The 25,488-nt window shown below is 37.2% G+C and overlaps 1 long non-coding RNA gene and 1 pseudogene across 1 annotated transcript; both read right to left on the reverse strand.

Annotated features, from left to right (window-relative positions):
* The window catches only part of LOC141615118 (flavonol synthase/flavanone 3-hydroxylase-like), a 39,282-nt pseudogene extending 24,262 nt beyond the window's left edge, over positions 1-15,020 (reverse strand).
* A 3,204-nt stretch (positions 15,021-18,224) lies between these two features.
* LOC141615119 (uncharacterized) lies at positions 18,225-19,927 on the reverse strand. Its single transcript, XR_012529635.1, has 3 exons — positions 19,020-19,927; positions 18,770-18,845; positions 18,225-18,679 (listed from the first exon to the last, which is right to left on the reverse strand). It is a non-coding gene; the product is annotated as an uncharacterized LOC141615119 (long non-coding RNA).
* Between the last annotated feature and the right edge of the window lie 5,561 nt (positions 19,928-25,488).

The raw sequence follows: 25,488 nt of genomic DNA on the forward strand, positions 1-25,488 counted from the left end.
AGATTACAAAAGATAAAGTGGGGGTCACTACATATGACACTAATATCTATAGAGTCAGCCCAACGAAGAAGAAGACCACCACTACGACCAAGAGAATCGACACCACAAAAATTAGGTAGGTCTTGATTAGAATTCGCAAAGCCGCAGTCCCAACAGAAGTATGGGTTTCTTGCAAAAACAAAATAGACGGATGATATTTATGGATGCAGTGACGTATGTACGGAATTGTAGGATCATCCGTCTCTCCAAATCCCCTACAATTCCAACAAAAGACATTCATGGTTTCCCAGGTGGCGAATTAAGGTCCACCACCAGACCTATGACAGAAGCTTCGTCTTCAACGCTGAAACAAGACACAGACGAAGAAGATGTCATCAGTTGCTGAAAAAGATCAACGGTAAAGAAAGTAGAGAGTTTACAGCGCTTGGATGGATTGCCTTCCGAAAGCGTAACATCCAAAGGGAAACCTCTTTTCTTAGAAGGAATAGTAGGCGACTTAGGCCAACTATAATTAAACCCAAAAAGGCCCAAAAAATGAAGAAGACGATCAGAGGGTAAGGAAAAAGGCGAAGCCTCAGCAAAAGAGAGGTCCAAAAATTTGGACTTACCAAACTTCTTAAACTTGGGCCTACTAAAGAAATTAAAAGAGCTGGGTACCTTTCTTTCATAAACGAACTTTATTTTCTTGCCCGCTGTATCAACTGGGTCCAAAGGAAGCCGAGTGCCAGCAGGCCCAACACCAGCAAGAGAGTCACGAAAAAGAAAGCCCACGTCAATGGGCTGAGAAGGAGTCAATGGTTCTGCAAGGCCCAAAGATAAAGGTTCATCTAGATCTTCCTCAGGTGCAGAAACCCTAAAAGCAGGCGAAACATGACGGCGGCTAGATTCGGCATGAGACGGTGGCTGCGGTGGTGTATCCAGATCACGAAAAGAAGACCTAACCAAAGGATGCGTTTCAAGAAGCACTTCAAGAGAGAGGTCCCCGTGAACCTCAAAACAAGAAGGAGGTTTGGAAATAGGCGCATCTCCATCGTTATCATCATCATCATCATCAGATGGTGATGATGAAAAGGAAAACACAGGAGAAGCTCCATCAGAGTCCATACGAACAGAGTTGTCAGGTGAGGCAATATTAATCTCAGAATTGAGATATTTCAAACGGGAAGGAAGACCCAAAATCTCAGGCGAATAAAAGCGGGAACTAGGTGGTCCATGCAACACCAACAAACCACGGTTACTGAGCTCGTCCAGATGAGCACGGATGCGTCTTGCTCCTTCCACCTTGCCCGAAGGGCAAAAAGAAACACGATGACCTACTTCCCCACAAGTTTTGCAAAAGCGAAAACCCCCTTCATATGAGAACGCAATCCATTGATGCTGATGATCATTAAGAGCTAAGTAGCATCCAGGGATAAGAGGTTTGGATAAGTCAATCCAAACCTTAACCCTAACAAAATTCCTCGTCGGCATCAAGGTAGTAATACTTTCTTCTTCACAGATATCTCCCACATGGGAGAGAAGGTAAGAAGCCATAGAAGAGTGCATCAGGTGAAAGGGAAGGTCCAAAACCCTAATCCAAATCGGGACAACATGAAAGAGCATGTTATCCGGAAATGAAGTAGGTGAAATTTGCCTGAAAACAAGCAGACTTCCATCAATATTGACAGTCTGACGCTGCCTGAAATAAGAGTAATCTTCCGGCGAGGAGAAAGAGAACAAGTAGTAAGGTTCCATTGAACGTATGGCAACAGAGCCGTTAAGTTTCCAATGGATATCAATGACTTCAAAGATTCTGTCAATATCCAGGTAACGCTGATCAATGAATTTAGCCAACATAATGGTTTTGAAATCAAGGCCAGTGAAATCTATGCATAAGTGGGGAGGTAATTTGATACTAACACCAGCTCGACATGGAGCTGGCGTGGATGATGAAGCCATATGTATATATTTGTTGTATTATGGTTTTGTGGTTTTATAGTAAGAAAGTTGTTTTTTTTTTATATATATATATATATATAGATAAGGAAGAAAGAAAGGATTATATGAGATGAAGAGGAAAGACAAACAGGAACTTAATTAGGGGAGGAAGGGATGATGTTAGGCGGGGATTCATGCAAGAAGGAGATTGTGGGATTGACACGCAGGTTTTATAGGAGATTGCATGCTAGGCAACTCAAAAACAGGTAGGGGGGTTAGGCAGCCGAAGAAGAAAGTGGAGGAGTTAGTGGAGGGGAGGAGATAAGGTTAGGAGGCCATGAAAGGGAGGAAACCTTATGATTAAGAAAACTCTCTGAAGAGAGGAACTCTCTAGACCTAGAGAGAAAATTATCATATCTTAACCTAAATAATATGTAAATTCGTAGATATTGTAAATGGTTGTATGATTGATTTATTTTTAGATGATCATAAAAGTTATGTTCAATATAGGAGTGAAAATATTAAACGGTAAAAAACTAAAAATCGTGTAGTGGTTTCTGTTTTATGAATTAATATAGATATTTTATTTTTTTACATTCTTCTCATTAGAAATTTGTTTAGTATATACAATCCATACAACCTGATTAGAGCCGATCAAAAGCGGGCATGGGCCGGACATGGGCCGGGCCCAACTGTTAAAAAAGTGTCTGACTGACCTTATTTTATAGCCTGAGCCCGCTAAGCGGGTCAGTTTCTACTGTCCGTACCCGCCCGCTTCAAGAGAGCGGGCCAGCCCGCGGGCCTGACTAAAATCAAATAAAGAAATTAGTATTTCTATTAAAACACGAGTTTGTTATCGCGTCATCCCACTAAAATTTAACAATTGTCTTTAAAAGCTTACCCTTAATAACGTATATTAATCTTCAAAAGATAAGTTTACTAGATTTTGGAAAAAAACACAAGTTTGGCAATTGATGTGACCATAATTAGCGCACATTTAGTCCCCTAATTGAGCCTATTTTGCATACTATTATAGCATTTCACAGCCATTTTATCCGTCAAAACCTTCCTATTTGCTTTTCTATCGCATTTCATATGTTTTGTAGAAAAGGAGAGGATAAGGCGGAAATTCCCGTCTTTCATGCATACTTGGAAGCTACTTGACGATAATAGATGGACTAGTATGAAGAGGAAGCAAGGACTAAAGACCAATCTCGAAAGATTAAAACGGAAATGAGCAAAAAGGGGAAGAAACGAAGAAGAACCATTGCTGAAGAACAATCCGAGCGGATTGTCTAAAATCCGCCCGTCTCATCACCACAATCCGAGCGTCCTGTCTCTAATCCGCTCGGATTACACCACTAGAATCCGTCCGGATTCCCCTGAATCCGCTCGGATTCCCTTACCAGAATCCGGCCGTCCCGACTCCCATCCGCACGGATTTCAGCACAGCACGTTTTCATTCTTCTACCAACGATAAGAGAAGCCCTTCTCTCGGAGAATCCCGGAGTCTCCTTGCCCAACTTAAAAAGTGTAATTACTAGTTTAGCCCTTAGTTAACCCTAATGCATCCTCCCTAATTTTCACTATAAATACCCCATCTTTGTAATTAATCAAGCATGTTGTTTTTGGGTAGAAAACTCTCTTTAGATTAGATTAGGAGTAGATTAGAATAGATTACTCTTTAATCTTTCCACAAATTACACTTTAATCTCTCTTTAATTATTGTTCAAGTTTATTATTCAAGTTTATTATTGGGTAATTGAAGATTATTGGGTTATTATTGGAGGATTGACAACCTTCCATCAATCATCAAGTTTCTTCTATTATTCTTTGCATTATTATTATTGGAATCTCCATAGGTATAATTCTCTTAATCCTTGTTTTAATTATTGTTAATCTTTCTTACTTGTTCATCATGTTTTACCTTGTTAATATGATTGACAACCTTGTTAGCATGTTAAACTTGATAATGAGTGAGTAGTTACTTAGCTAGGATTAGTGGGTAATTAGGGGAAACCAACATGAGAATGATTTATGCTTAATCTAATATGTTTTCATAATCTAATTGCTTGCTTGTTGAGATGTCAACTTTATGCACGTGTTATGTTTGATGAAATGCTAAGCCTATGAATCCTTGCATTTTTACCATCTCTTATCTACTCAACTTGACTTGTAAGATATAAACCAACTCGAGTCTTGTTAGACCATGCATAGAAGTTGAATAGGAGGAAAGTAAGTCGACTTGTAGGTGTTGTACAATCTAATCGATTCGGCTCCGGGACCCAACTCTTCCTATGAACCGTAAGACATAACCCAACTCGGTTCCTCCACAACATTAATTGCTTGCATATAATTGTAAACATGTTTGTATGATCAACACCATGAATCCCCTATGACCCCATGATATCCTAGCACTTTTAACCATTTGTTTACATCTTTCCCTTTATTGTTTGCTTTACTTTATTGTTCGCATTAGTCTAGACGCAACTACAAACCCAAACAAATCGTGACACTAGCATAAATTGAGATAGATAGACTTAGAACCCAAAGCACACCGTCCCATGGATCGACCTCGACTTACCGCTAACTAGTTGTATGTTGAGTATTATAAAATGTGTTTGATTGGATGAGTGACGACATCGTTCCACATCAAAATGGCGCCGTTGCCGGGGATGGAGCTATGTGATTAAGTTCTTACTTATTTGTCTATTTTGATTTTGCTTTAACCTTGAGGAACTTGTTCCTCAAGGATTGTTCTTACCGTTTTTGTGTAGTTTCCATGCTTGTAGTTGTTTCCTTGTCTTAGTTATGATGACTCAAGACATGTGTTGTGGAGTATGTGGTGGATCTTTTGAGTATGACTATGGGTATGGGGAGTTTGAGGAGCAAGTCAACACAAACCTACCTTATTATTTGTACAACGAAAATCCTAACCACTACCCCAATTTTTCTCACCAAAATTACCACACCCAATATCAACAACAACCACCCACCCAATACCCATTTCACAATGAACTTCAATTGCCAAAATACAACCACTTTCACACTTACCCACAACAAAGAGATGAACCCATTCAAAACATGATTCTCCAAATGATGGGAGATCAACAAAACCTCTTCAAACAAATGCTAGAGGAGAGCCAAAAAAGGGACAATGTCCTTCAAAGCATTGTTTCCCAAAGCGAGGAGTTGGAGATTCAAATTGACCAATTAAAAGAATTCCAAGCAATTACTCACAACCATTCTTTGGATATTGAGCATAAATGCGAGTTTGAAGTAGTAACCTTTGGCATGGAAGATGAGAAGTGGGAGGAGCCAAATTCCTTGAGCTCTTGTGACTATGAGAGTGTTGTGTTTGATGAGGAAGACATGAGGTTGAGCAAACCAAATGTTCTTAGCCTTTGTGAGTATGAGGGTGTGTCCTTTGATATGAACGTTGAGGCGTTGGAAAAAGAGCTAGACAAAGCCCCCATTCATGATTTACGAGAAGATGATAACAACGATGATGAACCTAGAGGGATTCACAATATCACCTTGCTTGAGGAGCCTATCCTTGAGACATTTGAGATACCTTATCATGAAGAAGAACGTCCTTCCTTTATCCTTCATGAAGACCACTTGGCACCTATCATGGAGCCAATGATCATTGAAGAGGATATGTTAGATCTTCTCCAAAAAGCCAAAGTGTCTTACAAGAGTTATTTGGTGAAAAAGCTCAAAGAGAAAATTGCTCGTGAGGCTACTTGTGAAGATTTGACACCCATAATCTCAACCCCTATGGTATCCGATCATCAAAGTCATGAAAAATCTCCTTCCACCTTGGGAGGATTGAAAAATCAAAATGCTATCATCACCAAAATTGAAGAAGAAGTTGGTAAGTGGAAGTCCCCGGATGAAAATGAACCACACTTCATGCTTAATCTTAACAAGAATCATGGATGTATTTACTTGAAGCATCGGGAAAGCTCTAGTGCCAAAGACAAGGTGAAAGAAAGGATGTATGACAAACTTCCTTGGCCAAATTTCATCTTCAAGTGGAGCAACCCATACTTATGCTTATTCGGAGCTTGTTCACAAGCTTTTGATCTTCTACTAAGAGCCTTGAGCTCTATGGATAAGAATTCCTTCAAATTGAACTAGTTTGGTGGAGTCCTACCTCAAACCACCGTTTGTAAGATATTTCTTGAACCCTTTATTTTGTATAATATCGTACATATTTTTGCATTTAAATCCTAACATGAGAAAGAAGAGAGAGAGAGTCATCTTACATGTTTCCTAAGCAAATTTCAGAAAAGGATAAGGAAAAAAAAAAGAAAATCAGTGAAAAGGGGTTTATCATTTCACGAAAGAAGAAAGAAGGAGGAGAAAGAGGCAGAGACGCTCGGATCCAAGCAATTCCGCCCGTCCAGGGCCCACGGAAAAGAAAAAGCTGAAACTGTGGAAGAATCCGAGCGGATTCAAGGGAATCCGCCCGTCCCACCAAATCTGTCCGTCTTCTCCACGGGACGCCCGTCCCGTATGGCGTCCAACAGCAAGATTTTAATCTACGCCAAAATCCGTGCGGATTAGAAGGAATCCGTCCGTCCTGATAAAGACGTCCGTCCCATGGGAAATCCGCCCGTCTTGTGCCTGCTTCTCAACCAACAGATTTCTCTGTTCTAGAATCCGTGCGGATTCTACAGAAGACGCCCGTCTTGCCCATCGAGAATCCGTCCGTCCCGTCTGAGATCCGCTCGGATTGTACTGTTCACGCGAGAAAAATCGGGTCAAGTCCAACCCTATCCGTTCGGATTCCCTTCTTTTTCTATATAAACACCCCCCTTCTCCCTCATTTCCTCATCCTACCAAACCCTAACACTCTCTTCAATCCTCAAAATCCCCTTCATATCCTCAAAAACACCCACATCACCCCCATCACCAACATGAGTTCCAAGGGAAAGGCCAAGAAATTGTTTGATTCGATCGGAAAGAAGCGCAAGGGGTCATCCTCTTCAACACCACGAAATGTGATAATGAGGGGAGGTATTGAACAACTCAACAACTTCCAAGAAGTGATCTTCATATCCGACGACCAACGCGAAAATTTCGTCGAGCTTCTAGGTAAGAAATACGAACCTACTCAATTTGTTGACACTAGGGTGTTGGAAATCCTTAAGATAAGGTACCCTACCGAGGCATTCTTCAATGGCCTTGGCATTGGGGACCTTTTCCATGCTCATGAAGAGACTTACCTTAGTCTCACCCTTGAGTTCTTGAGTAGCCTTCGCATTGTGGCGGATGCCCGCAACAATCTAGGCATGGAGTTTAGGTTATGCAACCGAGACCATGTTCTTTCTCTTGAGGAATTTGCCTATGTTTTCGGTCTCCAAATACCCACCGCCTATACCGACAAGCCCGATAATTTTAGTGTGGATTTTCTTTGGAAAGCTATCTCCGGGAAGAACTTTACCCATATAAAGCGTTGCTATACATTTGCTATTCAACACCCGGTGATTCGATTCACCGAACGCTTTGTAGCCGGATGCATCAATGGGAGGTACGAGCAAGATCGGTGTACTATCATCGACTTAACTTTTCTTGAGTCTCATTTGAATGTTCAAGCGGTGAGGCGTTATAACTTCAATACGCCACTTGAGATACTCAATAGGTTCAATGACTTTGCTCAAGGGACATCTCAACTTAAAACCTTCGTGATGGGAGGTCTAATCACAATGTTGGCTAAACACCTTTGCCCCGGGTTCAATGCCCGAGGAACCTATATTCCTCTTGAAGGGAGGACTTTGATTGATGAGCACACCATTTTCTATAGTCACCGATGGTGTAACTACACCGACGATGGGAGTGTGGAATGGTACACCAAGGGTTGCACTTCGATGATCCTTGAAGGATGGAAGATACCGGCATCGAACCACGATTGAGTCCATACTCTCCTCCACCAAGCTACCTCCTTGATATCCAAATTCTTGATAATCCCCCTCAAAGGGAAGAGCCACGCCGTCAACCACCTCGTGGAGGGCCGGGGATACAAATGCGCCCACCTTCCTATGTCCCTATCCCACCTTACCCTATTCAACATACCCCTTACCAACCTAAGAATCCCCAACACCCCGGTATTAATGATTTGATGGCACTCATGAATAGAGTGGACCTTGGGGTGCACAAAGGGAGGGAAGACAACTACCTAGCCCTCTACCCCCAATATTATAACATGGCTCAACAAGGGTATATTGACCCCAATGGTCCTAAACCCTCTTGGGCACAACCGGAGCTCTTGTTCCCAAATCATGGGGACCAAGCTTGGGGTCGCGGCGATGGAGGGCATTCTAGCCAAGGTGGAGGGTACTCGGGTCAAGAAGGAGCTTTTGACCAAGGAGGATATTGGGGCCAAGCACCCGGACATGATCAAGCCGGAAGCTCTCATGGTTATGGCTATGACTATGATGAGGATGAAGAGTGAAAGAGGCCTACTTCACCACTTCCACTTGTATGATACCCATCTCCCCCTCTCTCTCTTTTATTTACATTGCATTTAGTGTAGCTTTTGCATGCCTTTGTATTAAATATTGCATTTACATTAGTTAGTTCATATAGTATAGTTTGCATTGTATTTATCCCATATGATTCATATAGATAGTTGCATATAGACTAGAATTCATGCATAGGCACTAATGACCAAACCTATTCCTTTTCTACATTAGAAATAGTGTTTAAATCGGTTTGGGGAGGTTTGATCATAGGTGACTTAAGCACTTATCATGCATCATATAGTATAGTTTAGATTGCATTCATTTGTTATATATGTCATATAGAATTGCATTTAGTTAGAGCATGCATTCATTCATACCATATCATTGCATTTGTACTTTATTTCAAAAAAAATCAAAAAATCCAAAAACATGTATTTCCTTTTTATTCCTACTCCTACATGTACATTGAGGACAATGTCCAAAATAAAGTGGGGGATGGGAATTTATATTCCAAAAATACATAAAAATTGAAAATTTTCGAAAAATCACAAAAATATGTCTTTTAATTTCATAAAAACAAAAACCATAAAAATTTGAAAAATTGAAAAACCCAAAAACAAGTTCATTTCCTTTGTAGTGTAGACTTGTATATATTGTTTTGTATATATTGTGTTTGTTCATCCTTTTTCACATTGATTGACTACGCCACATCCGAGACATGAGGATATTGAAGACCGCATGGTATGATCTTTCCAATCTCCTTTTTCCTCTTTATGTTAATGACTATGTGGCTTTATTTTGATTGATGCGGTATAACAATGTGAACCTAGGACTTGCATTTAGTTTATATGCCATATTAGTTGGTAGAATCATTTGCATTATGATGTGTATATGTTAGTTGCATCATGGCATGTAGTTGCATATTAGAAAAATTTTGCGAAACCGTCTACTTGGGAAGCTTGACAAATGTATATAGGCCCTAGTAGATGCTTTTTCTTCTTAAGACTTTGCTTGTTAAAATACTTGTAAAACACCCTAGGATGTGTCATGCTAGTATCCTTTGACCCATGGTTTAAGGCCGAGTCAAGAGTACCTTGTGGTGTGATAACTCCTTGGCTACCGTTTATTCCAAGGTGACCCTTGAAACCATGCATACTTCCATCATTCATCCATGTTCTACCACATTTTTGTCATCAAAGGGAATGGGCACAAAAAGAAATCAATTTGAGTTCAATGAAATGAAAAGTGAAAGAAAATTTGCAAAATGCATCAAAAGAAAAGAGGAGCAAAAATAGACTCCTAAAACTTCAAATACAAGGCACCCTCGTTACTAATTGGGGTGACATTGAAAATGTTCAAAAAAGAAATGCAAAAAGTTGTCAAGTATCGAAATGCCAAAAATCAAAAAGAAATGGCAAAGAAAGTGTTCTCAAAAAGTTATATGCCACAAGAAATTGGGGGGAAAAACAACAAACAAAAGCAAACTCCCAAATGAAACTCAAATTCTATCGATCCCTTTATCCATCATATCCATTTTTGTGCATGGTAGAGAGGGGACGACCCTTCTTCTTGTCTAGGCAAGAGGGGGAATTCCGCGATCCTCCAGTGTTTCTAACACCATAGGGAGTCTACTCTTGACAAAAGCATTAAACGATTGAGGACAAAGGTACCCTAGCTTGACACCTTTTGGAGGTGATTTATTGGTATCCTTCTAGGCTTAGTAGTTTGAACAAATTGCATCTATGAAGGATTGTGTACCCTTGAATTGCTTCCCTTGTAGATAATTTCCGCCACTTAGATGAGGAAAGTGGCTATTCTTTTTGTAGATGCATCCATTATGTGTTTTTGTGTGCTTAAAAGTTTGGATGTGTCGCCATTTTGGCAAGACCCACCTTGCCTTGCAAGAAGGCATCCTACCTCATGGTTGTCTTGTTGTGAGTTGAAGGGGCGGAGTGAGACCCGCTAATTGTCTCATATCGGCTATGTTATTAGGTTAGTTTAAATAAAGGTCTAGTTTTAGTCACCTCTTTACTCGGGACGAGTAAAGGTTCGGTTTGGGGATATTTGATGTGACCATAATTAGCGCACATTTAGTCCCCTAATTGAGCCTATTTTGCATACTATTATAGCATTTCACAGCCATTTTATCCGTCAAAACCTTCCTATTTGCTTTTCTATCGCATTTCATATGTTTTGTAGAAAAGGAGAGGATAAGGCGGAAATTCCCGTCTTTCATGCATACTTGGAAGCTACTTGACGATAATAGATGGACTAGTATGAAGAGGAAGCAAGGACTAAAGACCAATCTCGAAAGAATAAAACGGAAATGAGCAAAAAGGGGAAGAAACGAAGAAGAACCATTGCTGAAGAACAATCCGAGCGGATTGTCTAAAATCCGCCCGTCTCATCACCACAATCCGAGCGTCCTGTCTCTAATCCGCTCGGATTACACCACTAGAATCCGTCCGGATTCCCCTGAATCCGCTCGGATTCCCTTACTAATCCGGCCGTCCCGACTCCCATCCGCACGGATTTCAAAGACAAAGACGTTTTCATTCTTCTAGCAACGATAAGAGAAGCCCTTCTCTCGGAGAATCCTTTGAGTCTCCTTGCCCAACTTAAAAAGTGTAATTACTAGTTTAGCCCTTAGTTAACCCTAATGCATCCTCCCTAATTTTCACTATAAATACCCCATCTTTGTAATTAATCAAGCATGTTGTTTTTGGGTAGAAAACTCTCTTTAGATTAGATTAGGAGTAGATTAGAATAGATTACTCTTTAATCTTTCCACAAATTACACTTTAATCTCTCTTTAATTATTGTTCAAGTTTATTATTCAAGTTTATTATTGGGTAATTGAAGATTATTGGGTTATTATTGGAGGATTGACAACCTTCCATCAATCATCAAGTTTCTTCTATTATTCTTTGCATTATTATTATTGGAATCTCCATAGGTATAATTCTCTTAATCCTTGTTTTAATTATTGTTAATCTTTCTTACTTGTTCATCATGTTTTACCTTGTTAATATGATTGACAACCTTGTTAGCATGTTAAACTTGATAATGAGTGAGTAGTTACTTAGCTAGGATTAGTGGGTAATTAGGGGAAACCAACATGAGAATGATTTATGCTTAATCTAATATGTTTTCATAATCTAATTGCTTGCTTGTTGAGATGTCAACTTTATGCACGTGTTATGTTTGATGAAATGCTAAGCCTATGAATCCTTGCATTTTTACCATCTCTTATCTACTCAACTTGACTTGTAAGATATAAACCAACTCGAGTCTTGTTAGACCATGCATAGAAGTTGAATAGGAGGAAAGTAAGTCGACTTGTAGGTGTTGTACAATCTAATCGATTCGGCTCCGGGACCCAACTCTTCCTATGAACCGTAAGACATAACCCAACTCGGTTCCTCCACAACATTAATTGCTTGCATATAATTGTAAACATGTTTGTATGATCAACACCATGAATCCCCTATGACCCCATGATATCCTAGCACTTTTAACCATTTGTTTACATCTTTCCCTTTATTGTTTGCTTTACTTTATTGTTCGCATTAGTCTAGACGCAACTACAAACCCAAACAAATCGTGACACTAGCATAAATTGAGATAGATAGACTTAGAACCCAAAGCACACCGTCCCATGGATCGACCTCGACTTACCGCTAACTAGTTGTATGTTGAGTATTATAAAATGTGTTTGATTGGATGAGTGACGACATCGTTCCACATCAGCAATGTTCTCCTATAAACATCAAAATTTCATTTTTGCCTTGGTCTTTGTGCGGCAATTATGGCCGTTACATACACTTTTTTGTTAATACTTGAAAGGTACTATCTTTATACGACAATCCCGTTAGCATGTCCATTCTCGACGAGTCTTTATACGACAAGTGTAAATCCGACAATCTCCCTGTTATACGTAAGACATAATATTCATTTGCATTACCTAAATAGTTTATAGTGTACAAATTATAAATAAAATGAGCAGAGAACGGCGGAGGATTAAGTGTATAAGGACTTATATCACTACTACAAATCCAGGCAACTACAACGCCCCTTTAACAACGATTATTCACGAAAATCACAATAGACGTTGTAGAATGTATGGCGCGAATTTTACTTAAATTAATTACAACGGGTATGGTTATAACAACCGTTGTTATAAGTTTTAACAACGGGTCACACATGCACAACCGTTGTTAATAATTTGGCGCAAAATTGACGCAAAGTTAGTGAAAAGTAATCACAACGGTTACTTTTGAAACCCGTTGTTAAAACTTATTTGACAACGGTTGTTGTTTTACAACCGTTGTTAAAACGTTTTAACAACGGTTTTTATTTAATAACCGTTGTCAATACCTTTCATACTATAAACCACACAAACACAAATCAGCTACAACCACAATACACAAACCTTAATACACAAACACAAACACAGCAGACAAACACAAACACAAACATAAACACAAAACACACACTTTCTCATCGTCTCTTTTTCTCTTTCTCATCGTCGCTTTATCTTCTCGCCGTCACTGTTGATTTCATCGTCTCTTACTTTCTCTAATTATCAGGTAAATCTCGCCGTCACTATTGGTTTCATCGTCTTTCATCGTCATTATTTTCCTTTTCTAATTATTTCATTTGCATGTATGTGTTTTTATCGACCATTATGTTATTTCTTTAAGTATTATTCGCTTAATTAGCTAGTAAAACAAATTAAATAAACTAAAATAAAGAAGAAGCAAGATGATAGAGAGGAATGCATGATAAACATAATTAATATATATATATATATATATATATATATATATATATATATATATATATATATATATATATATAAATACATAAATTAAAAAAAAATTACATTAATAAAAATGCAATTCTTATATTTTCATAGAGAGTCTTATTCTCTTCTATGATATCCGTCCTCTCCTCCTTGGCTATTTGGAGGTTCCGTTCGTGATTGCTATATCGTCATATAGCCGCAATCGCGCTTTCTCTGTCAAGCCATCTTTTTTGGCGTCCTTCAGTACGGATCGGGCATCCGCAAGGTAGCTACTGAAACTTTCCTCAATGTGGAGCAACCGGCGGATGAAACTGTTGTTGTTCTCGATCATAGTAAGAGTCTTAAGGATGATATCATTCATTTTGTTGATGGAGTTTTTAGTTTGTTTGAAAGATTAATTAGGGTTTATTTGGAGTTTGTTTTAGCAGTTAGGGTTTGGAGATGTATAGTGAGATAATGGAATGTTAGTTGAGATAATGCATGTATTTATACTAAGCAATGTGTGGTTTGAGTTATTTTTTAATTAATATATATGTTAGGAAGTTGTGCCATAATCATCATCATATCTCTCTCTGCTGCTTCAAATCTTATTACTAACCCTTCTCATTCCATATTGTCCATTCATATGCACAGGGATGGCAGTAATAATGCATGCATCGGAATTATAACGGGCCGTAATTATGCATGCATCTAGTAATATTTAATTTAATTTTTTTTTTATTTTTTAAAAACAAACAACAACGGTTATTTATAAACAACCCGTTGTCTTTAGTTATAACAACGGTTTTGTATATTACAACCCGTTGTTATAACTTTCCCCCCAAAATTGAGTCACACTTTCCACAACGGGTTTTTATACTTAAAACCGTTGTTAATAGTTTTAACAACGGGTTCCTTAAGAAAACCAACCGTTGTTAAAACCTTTTACAACGGACGCATTAACAACGTCCGCTTTTTTATATAACAACGGTTTTTAACCGTTGTTATAGCCTGTATCTGTAGTAGTATATGGGGTCTTTTTTAATAGCGGACCTAGCGGGCCGTCCATGGGAATTTTGTTTAGTCCAAGCCCGTCCATTTATTCTAGCGGCCTAGTTTTCTTGTCCGTTACCCGTTTAGTTTTTGTTTATTCTTGTCCAATCCCGCTATATTAGTGGGCTAAACGGGCCGGCCCGTACTTGATCAGCTCTAAACCTGATATGTCGTCTGGAAACATTTACTATAATCTTCTTCAAACAAGGGTAAAGTCGATCAGTATTAAGTTTAACCAATTTTTTTTTTAATCTCTAACAAAGTAATAGTAGCTCCATTTAAAGAGTTTTAAATCAAAATGAAAAGTTAATAAAAAAATTATGTATTATGAAGACATGCCTATACATAGGAGGATCTGGAGGCCAAACATCAAAATTGATCTTAGAGGAAGGCGCCATAACATGGAAAAAATAATCAATCCATTCAAGTTTGTCATCAGCATTCCTAGTAAACGTGGTACCATACCCTTCCAACATTCCTTTACGAGGATCATTTGCATACTTTTCCTTTTCCTTTTGTAGTAATGCAAATAATTCTTCTCCTACCTTCTGTACTTGGCTGATCAGCGATGTGGACACACCGTGATCCTTAATTGCGAAAAATCCCCATTCTTTTGCCGCTGTTGATATCTCCTGTATAACCACCCCGCGTGGTTGAGACAAAGACATCAATGGGAGATTCACCCCTTGGACGACTTGACTGTTAACTGGTTGCTCGTCGACCGACCGGATAAACTGTGGTGGTAGCTCATGGAGACCTCCATAGGCTAGTGCCTGAACTCTGTCTACATGCATTGTGATTGTACAAGAGAGTTTCAAAGATAATTAATTATAGAGGTTATTGGAATGAATGATGTAACTTCTAGTTATATTTATTGGACTAGGTTGTATCCCGCGCTTCATACGACCTGTTTTAAAATTTTTAGTGTTTTAATTGTGGAAAAATAATATGATTCATATATGACCTTTAATATTTTTATTTATAAATAAAAATAAATTATTTTTTCTCAAATTTAATCTTTATAGGTTTAACTTCAATGTTTTAAAATAAAATAAATATAATTTTAATTAAAACTAATAATTAATAATTAATTATGCATGATCAACATTTTATAAAAAAAAATTGTGACTGATCAAATATCATATTAATTAAAATAAAATTTATTCGAATAATGCAACAATCAATATTAAGTTTTCAAATTATATTATTTCACGATATATATGTTCCAAATCAATTAATATTTGTTCCAAATAATGTGAATATAATTTTATGTAATTTTTAATTTTTTATATATAACGTGTGATATTTATGTATTAAACATATATGGTTCAAACTCAACTTATTCAAATATTTTGATTGTATCTTGCATGTGCTATCAAACATATCTATAAGAAATTTGCACCTTTTGTTTATTTAAAACAACTATATATAATGATGTCTAAAATTTTACCTGTAAATAAAAAGGTTGAACTTTCTAAAATATTATTTTTTGAGGTTTAACATCAAATTATTTAAAATATATTCCGTAACATAAAAAATATTTAACTGAAAGTAATATTTAGCTAGTCATAGTCAATATTTTATATTTGACGTATACATATTTAATTGAAGATATTAAAGAAAATGTAACGTGTTTTCCCCTTTTTCATGTAGTTTATAATATTATAGTATCTATTAATCATTACTTTTGTTTTGTTTATTCAAATGCACTCGCGATCACTGTGTACATAGATACCTGTACACATTCTCGTTATCACACTATTTAAACCTATCAAAATCTCATATGTATTCAATTTCTCGCAATATATTTTTTTTTTCATTCCCACATTATAAAAATTTACTCCCTCTATCTCAGGTAATATTTTACACTTCTTTTTAAAGTGTTTCAATTAATAGTTTACATTTTTTTTATGCTAAATAAATCAACTCATACAGGTGGCACCATTATAGTTCCTCATCATTTCTAAGTTACTTTTGATTTTTTAAATAATTGTAAACTCATTCGTCTCTGCACACCTTTATAATCGTGTATAAGTAACTGTAAACTATCTAATGGGACAGAGGGGATATCTCTTATTAGTTTTCTTCAAGTTATGTTTTTAATAAATAAAATGCCAGTTCCAAGACTATACAACTTGATGTACAATGCTATTGTACATCCAAGGTTATTTTAGTATTTTTTTCAAATACTTTTGAAAAAAAAAACGTAACCCAATCCCCCCTTCTCTCTCTGACTCCTTCCATATTTTTCTAACTCCTCTCCATCTTCCATCATCATCCAGTTAATGAATCATCTTCTTCCTTAAATTATTATAATTAATTTACTATGCGGAACAAGTCATATGACGTGACTCGTGAGCATCATCTTGAAGAAATTTTTTTATCCAAAATTTCTAATGCATGAAAATAGTTGAAACTCGTATTATTTTATATTAGCTCGTATTCTTATCTTAATAGCTCGTATTCTTTTTACATTAACTCGCATTCTTATCTTAATAGCTCGTATTCTTATGTGCTCGTATTTTTAAGCTCGTGATCCTTTTAAACTCGTATTCTTTTTTCATTAGCTCGTATTCTTATGTTAATAGCTCGTATTTTTATGTGCTCGTATTTTTAAGTTCATGATCCTTTTAAACTCGTATTCTTTTTACATTAACTCGTATTCTTATGTGCTCGTATTTTTCAGCTCATATTCTTTTAATAATAGTTCGTATGATTGGTTTAGAAATTTATCTCAAAGTATTGTTAGATGCATTTTTCCTTCTTGATGATGTAAATTGCACCTCGTTCACCAAAATATTGTTAGATGCGTTTTTCCTCCTTGATACTGATGTCAATTGCTTCTCTTTCACCATTTTAGAATGAGAATTAGAAAAAAAAGAGGAAGGCGACTATTCGTTTAAGAGAGATTATAGAAAATCCTAACCCTAAACCCCTAAATTGTGATGCGATTGAGAATTGAGAATTGAGAATTGAGAGTCGTCTAAGAGAGATTAGAGAAGGGTTTCAAGTGGTTGTTTGTTTGTTGTGGTTTGTGAGGGAGATGTGCGTTGCTTCTCTTTCACCACGTGTTATTGTGTTGTTATTCTACTGTTATTCTGGTGTTATTGTGATGTTATTCCAGTGTCACTTTGATTTTTTTACTACTTTGATTTTTTTTACTACTTTAATTTTTTTACCGCATGTTATTGTGCTGTTATTCTGGTGTTATTGTGATGTTATTCCGTTGTCACTTTGATTTTTTTACTACTTTGAGTTTTTTTACTACTTTGATTTTTTTACTCTTTTTTACCGCATGTTATTGTGTTGTTATTGTTATTCCGCTGTTATTGTGATGTTATTCTGCTGTTACTTTGATTTTTTTTTTTTACAACTTTGATTTTTTTTTCCTTTTTTTACCACGTGTTATTGTGCTGTTATTCTACTGTTATTCTGTTGTTATTGTGATGTTATTCCGGTGTCACTTTGATTTTTTTACTACTTTGATTATTTTACTCTCTTTTTTACCGCATGTTATTGTCTGCTATTCTGGTGGTATTGTTATTCTGGTGTTATTGGGATGTTATTAGGTGTCACTTTGATTTTTTTACTACTTTTGATTTTTTTACTCTTTTTTTACCCCGTGTTATTGTGCTGTTATTCTGTGGTATTGTTATTCTGGTGTTATTGTGATGTTATTCCGGTGTCACTTTGATTTTTTTTACTCTTTTTTTCCCCGTGTTATTGTGCTGTTATTGTAGTGTTATTGTGATGTTATTGTAGTTTTATCCGTGTTTTATTGGAGTATTATTCTACTGTTATTGTAGTGTTATTGTGGTGTTATTGTGGTGTTATTGTAATGTTACTTCACACATCATATCATCAACAAAAACAACAATTACGAAATGAAGCGCACCCAGTCAAGATGTCTCCGCTCCCATTCTTCAAAACAACGCTTCCCCACACCCTTTGACCACGAACACATTGTACCACCTTGAAAATAGAAATGGACTATCACAACCAATAACATTTTTATATTATATTTGCATGCAGTGGCACAAACACAACCAACAACATTTTTATAATCAAAACTAACTCCCAAAGTCCCAAGTACCCAACAAATGACACTACAAAATGTCAACTACCTCCCGTCAAACTAATGGAAAACAGTCAAACACTCCATAGAGATAATTAAGATTATTAAACAATGAAAATGGCGGCAGAGGAACACACACTGAAGAATGCGAGTTTTTAATAATCAATTTCTTCCTCCCCTTAAAAAAGGTCAAATTAATGAATGGAGATCAACAACTCAACAAGCATCAGATCGATCAAATGTGGACAATTGGATGATCATTTCATGGAGTTGCAGTCTTCCCAATTTTATGGATCACTCTCATCACTTGATCTTCTATCACATTCCCTGTTACCGTCACCTTGTTCAGACCTGTCTCTATGTTGTATGTTTCAATATCTGATGATCAAAATACCATGAACAAATTAGTTGTGAAGAATTATTCATTACTCGAAAGTATCATAAAATCGCGATGACAATTTGTTTTACCTTGAATCTTTTTTATGGCCTTCAAGATCTTCTTGATGCATTCATCACAATGTAAACTAACTTTTAGCTCAGCCACCTGTTTATTTCAACATTCAAGAATTAGTACTTTCAATCTGTTTTGGCCGGTCAGTGCTTATTTCCGATATATTTTGGGATTAGCTAACATGAACCGTCAATAAAGGTTAAATAAAACACAAACAATTATACGAAGATTAAAAATTGAATTACAAGAAAGATTACAAAAACTTACATTTTTCATTTTGTTGAATTATATGAATTATAAGGAAGTTACAGGAAACCCGAAAGGAATTGCTAATGTTTGAAGTTTTTAAAGAAATACAGAAGCATGGCTAGATATAGACATGAAGTTGGGTTTAAGGTGGGTATCCGATTCTTGTTTTGTGGAGGTAGAAACTAGAAACTAGTGCATTATGATAACATAATAAATAATAGATACTCGTATTGAACTTTAGGCAAAGGTGAAAGCTGTATCAAACAATTCCTACTTTTGGGACTTTTTAAAGTATGCGTAGCAATGATTTCATACGCGTTTGATGCGTTCTGTCATGGAGATGTAGCACAATGGCAAAATCAACAAAGAAATCGAAATTACTCCGCAATTAAGACAACGAATGAAGAACCGCCGACTCACACATCACCAATTCGACTACCACAACCAAGCTGCTCCACCACAAGTCGACGGACCGTAATCCAAGCTGGTGCATATAAGACCACCACGCGAGCAACCGAGCTACTCACCATCCGTCACCAATTCACCATCCCACAACCACCACCACCGCTATCAATCACCGCCGGTCACCACTTACCTAGAACCATCCGCCCGACCATCTGCTTCTACCCATGACCTCCGAGTATCTATCTGACTCCCCGTCACTGTTCACAACATCTGACCACGTGGGTGATGGCTATCAGAACTCGGAAGTGAATTCGGCCACCCTTCGCAACACTTGATTTTCCTTCCTGATCGAATTATATATCTTCATATGATTGAGAAACTTCAAGGGTTTGATTGTTATTGTAGACTAAAATTGATCGAGATCTTCAATTACTTCAATAATTTGATGCCTTTGTGATTATTTCTTCAAAATTTAAGAGTAAAATGGAAATATGGCATGATTGTAGAAAATAAAACGCAAAAGGGAGATGGCGAAACCGAATTTTTATCAGAGAATGGAGTGAGTAACATATTGAAATAGAGGACGAAGGCTGTGATAAGTGTGTTTATTAGGAGGGAATGAAAAAGACAAACGCGTTTTTTTAATGTCAAGTTTTGTCGTTTTTGTTTTTATGAATCTGAGCCGTTTATTTTCTTTTATTCAATGGTTGAGATTTTCCAAACTCACAACTCACCGTAAGAACCAAACTCACGAGATCCCGCCTCTCTCTCTCTCTCTCTCTCTTTATATATATATATATATATATATATATATATATATATATATATATATATATATATATATATATATATATATATATATATATATATATTGGATTTGGTGATTTTGGTTAATGGTGAGTTGTGAGTTGGGGAATCTCAAATATTAGATTAAATTAGAAATGAGTGGCCAAGATTAATCTTAGTTGTCATATAAAAGCATTGTTATTTAGTTTATTTTCTCTTTTTTTTTTCTTTCTCTCTCTATCTCTTCTTTCCTTCATTTACTATTCTAACTGTTTTCCTCTCTAATTAATACTCCATATTACCGCAAAACCGTTTATATAATCATTTTTAACTGCAAGCGTTTCTCTCTCTTCTATTATTCTTGTGTTATTCTTCTTCAACCGTTCGTCACCTTAGTGTTTTCTCCTGTTTTCTCTTCGCCATTGATCATCTTTCTTCCGATTGAAGGTAATTTCATGACGTTTTCCTCTTTTATTCTGTTATTTTGTTTTATTTCATGCTTTTGTATGCTTTTTTAATCCTTTTTTCAGTTTAATTATCGCTAGGTTTACTTAATCGAGTACTTTAATGTCGTTATTGCGTTTATGCGCTTCTTCATTGTAATATCATCTTTGTATTTTGAATTTACTTTTTTCTCAAGTGATTTGCATGTTCTAGTCGTTTCTGCAGTTTTTTATTGTTTTGAAGTGATTTGCATGTTCTAGTTGACGAGTTGTGTTGAGTATTTTACTATTGATCTCTACACACTTTACTTTTTGTGTTATTCTGCTGTTATTCTAGCGCTTAGTTTGTTGTCAAGTTATTTGTCATGTTTTAATTGTTTTCGTGCTTTTCTAGGGTTTTGTGTTTGTTCGTGTTGTCTTCACTTTTCAAGATTACTTTTATTCCGCATTATATCTTTGGTCCTATGGTGTCATTGCGGATTAGTCTTCCCGTCATTGTAGTATTTTTCCCTTTTTTATTTACTTTTATTCTTTTTGTGTTATTCTCATTTTATTCTTGTGGTTTGTTTGTTTGGCTTTGTTTGTTTGTAGGTTTCAAAGATCACTAATGGACTTAGTTTGTGAGGGATGGGCAATAAATATAGTGAATGAAGATAAATTGTTATTTGCTAGAGAGTTCGCTTTGAAAAGAAAAAAATTGGGTTGGTTATTGGACGATAAGAGTGATAAGTGCTTTGAAGTTAATGTACGAGTTCGTCGTCGTAATCAATCAGTGTCGGCAGTTTTAAATAGCCAGGACCTAATGGAAAGAGTATTCGATCATGTAGAGACTACTTTGGACAAGAGCAATATGTGTCTTGTTTGTAAGAAATGGTCACAAATGTTCCTATTTCATAAAAATGCGCCTGGTGTTCACGCCGAATATATGAAAGTTCTAACAACAAGTCACAGTGAAGGTTTTAAGATTTTGTCAAGGGGCTCGAAAGTAGTTTCCAAATGATGCAAGTGCTACATGCTTGCAAGTGAGCCAGCAAAGGTGGTGTTGCATGCTTGTCGGTATATACACGATCATGACTCGATCCTTGATGCACCTGTATCTGAACGGATCAGGCTAATTCAGGAGTACTTTGAAACACTCAGGGACTATCCTGCTGCTTATGATCTTGCTTACGAATTGTATTATAAGTCAGTCGATGTTGTTGACCTTGACTGACTTTTTACGTTATGTCATGTATTTTCGGAAGTACATTTTGGTTCTTTCTCGGAAAGAATGTATTTTGAGTATTATGTAATTTGAAACTGTCTCTGGTTGTAATTTAGTACGTTATTTTGTTTTATGAAGGCTTATGTAGGCCCTATGTAATTTTGAAACTGTCTTTGAATCTTTATTCAAAAAGGCTTTCTTTTGATTCTTTTTGTGTTTTTCTTTACACTTCCGTGTTGTTCTTTTTGTGTTTTTACTGCTGTATTATAACGGTTCTGTTATTAGTTTGATTAATTGTTAGTGTTCTTATTATGTCTTTTGTTACGGTACTCTCATTCTGCCATTATTAAAAAGTCCAAATTTGAATACCTATTTATCATTGAAAGTGATCCTTATTTTTATTTTCTCGATAGTACAAATTGAAAATGAAGTTAAAAATCAAATCCAGACTTCATCAAAGTCTACTCAACCGTCATCATCAACCGGGTCCGTCTCCATCCAAATCCCCTGTCACATCTCCATCAAAGAGCACTGCTTCTCAGAGAAGGAGTACTCGTAGTCAAGAAATATGTACAACCGAACCACCCACTAAAAAAACCAAACGAAAGGCTGAGACCCAAGTTGCGAAGTTGTCGTCTAGTCCACCAAAGACTAGTAGTAAGTTGGATGAGAAAGTTAAGCATGAGAAGGGAATTGTGATAAGTAGCAACCAACCTCAGGCTGGAGATGCCGAAAAATAACCCGGTGTATGTACTATCTTTGTTATTCTACTTTTATTTTGTTGTTATTTTGCTATTAATATGTTACTTTTCGTGTTATTTTTTGCTGCTCTCCTGTTATTTTGCTATTATTCTGCTGCTTTGCTTTTGTTATCTTAAATGTTTTAATGCATTGCATATTTTTTTCCCTTTGTGTGCACAGTGCCGATCCATTTGTTAGCTGCTGCTGACCTGCTTTTCTTCTCAGAGTTATTGAAGTCCTCATCGAGGAGCAGAAGGAGGTTGTTAGGGAAATGGGATTCGGGGGTTTACTTGAGTTTAAGCTTTCTTGCCTCCCCATACCATGTTCCGGGAGATTATATATGCTTTTAGAAGTGGGAAGTTTTTTGAAATATCTGAAACGGAGAAGTACGAGTTGACTGCAGATGATGTGCACGATGTGTTTGGTTTACCAAATTCTGGACCAAAATTGGATTTGGTTATTACTGGGTTTTCGGGTTCTGCAGACGCTGATGGAGATGCTTTGAAGAGTGCTTGGCGTGAGAAGTATGGTATCGCCAATAACAAAAGTGGGATACCACTGAATAAAGTTCAGGAGACCCTGCTAGAGTCTTTGGTTGCGGATGATGAGTTTAAGAAAACTTTTGTTCTGTTTGCTATGTCGTGTTTCGTTGCTCCTGTGTCGGGTTTTGTGGTTGATCTTAGACTTCTAAGCGTTGTGGAAGATGTTTCTAGGATCAAGGAAGTTAATTGATATAACAACCCGACCCACCACTGTCGTAACACAACCCAATAAGATGGGTGTGCACTTTTGGGCCAGTTATTTGTCCTCACTTAAGCCCAAAAGCACAAGGCCTTGTTACTAAGTGGTGGGTGAAATCCCTTATAAACAAATCACAACCTCCTCAATTCCCCGATGTGGGACAACCTTACTCTCAATAACTTGGGATGTTACAATCTACCCCACTTAAAGAAGACAACGTCCTCGTTGTGCCTTCAACTTGACTGCAGCCAAGCCCAGAATCCTCCCCCGCTAGGTGTGTGACCCGGGTACTCCCGACCATGGGCTCACCACACGGTCGCAGGGTCGCTCTGATACCATTTATAACAACCCGACCCACCACTGTTGTAACACAACCCAATAAGATGAGTGTGCACTTTTGGGCCAGTTATTTGTCCTCACTTAAGCCCAAAAGCACAAGGCCTTGTTACTAAGTGGTGGGTGAAATCCCTTATAAACATATCACAACCTCCTCAATTCCCCGATGTGGGACAACCTTACTCTCAATAACTTGGGGTATTACAATTGGTGTCAGTTTGTCTTCTTAGACTTGGTGACTTCTGTGCGTGAATCCCTTAACGGAAGGACAAATATTCGTTGTTGTCTAGTGTTGTTGGCTATCACCTATTTTCACCGTTATTTCTTTAGCGGTGATCAGGTGAATAATGAGCTACCGCTCATTAAACATTGGGATTTTAAGTCTTTCAGTGAGAGGTTACAGCGTGAGGCAGCTGCTGGTGCTCTGGGCACTGGGGAGCGTTCAGACGTTGCTTTCCCATTGTCTCCTCCAAACATCGTTGGCTCTGGTCAACGTAGTCAACGTCGATGTCTTGTGCTGGATCTACCTGATGATATTCTTACGGATGAGCAAGTACAGTCCGCAGCGGTCGACGTAAGCACCTGTTTGATTGTTTTTAAACGAATCATTATAAATTTTATTCTGTTATTGTCTTTAATTATTAGTTGTCCTACTGCTATTATTTTATGATTATTCCACTGTAATTCCTCAGTTTTCCTGCTGTCATTCCACTGTTATTCTATTTTTCATTCCAATTGTTACTTCACTGTTCTTCTACTGTTATTCTACTATTAATCCACTGTTATTTATTCTGCTATTAGTGTACTGTTATTCCTTTGTTATTTTATTACTCCACTATTATGCTACTGTTATTCTACTATTAATCCACTGTTATCTATTCTGTTGTTAGTGTACTATTATTCCTCTGTTATTCTACTATTATTGTACTTTTATTATGTTTTGGAATTCAGTTTTAAGTAAAATTTTGGGATTTTATTTTGACAGGATGTTCATCAACTTATACTGCTTAATGAGAGGGACTCTCAGATTTTATGCTGCCGATACTTGGAACGGGCGGAACTAATAAAGTCGAAGATGATGAAGAAGAACCAGCAGGCTATGCGTCAAGCTCCTGCTGCTAAGTTGCCCAGCCAAGTACCCCGACGAGCTGCTAAAGAAAGCACGACTGAACAGTCAGAAAAAGTGCATTGTGAAGGGTCAGAGAATTTGGTTGCCACCCCATCTTTCATCACGGATCAAGTTATCCGTGATTTGGACGAACGGATTAAGCATGTATTGGCTATGCAAGCGGCAAATAAATCGCGATCAACTGTTCCTGAAGAACCAGCTTCCAAAAAAGCTAGACATGAAGATGTCATCATTGAACCTCCATCATTTAATCTGTTTTCTCAATTTTATGAGGAGTGTGTCGGGCTTTCGGATGTGCAGCCGACTATAGCTGAAAAGAAGAGTGTTGAACATAGTCCCGTCATTCAACAAAGTGCAAAGGTGGGGACTCCACAATTGTCACCGCTTGGTTTAGATTCTATTACGACGGATATCTGTGCTGACATTCAGTTTCGATATGGAGAGCCAGATGATGTTGGTGAGAAATTAGTTGATGTGGGGTACATTACCATTGATGTGGAGGATGTTAACAATGATGTGGAGGACGTTAACATTTAAGTTGAAGACTATCTTGTCGATAATCCGCCAGAGGACGTGCCTAATCTTTGTTGAGTGTACACACCAGGAGAGCTTCAAGCAACTCAAATTCCAAAGACTGATGCTTGTTTGCCTGAGACAGAGGTGACGGATACCGGTGCTGACATTCCATTGCCTAATGACACT

The sequence above is a fragment of the Silene latifolia genome, chromosome 11 (assembly GCF_048544455.1).
Source record: "Silene latifolia isolate original U9 population chromosome 11, ASM4854445v1, whole genome shotgun sequence".
Taxonomy (NCBI): Eukaryota; Viridiplantae; Streptophyta; class Magnoliopsida; order Caryophyllales; family Caryophyllaceae; genus Silene; species Silene latifolia.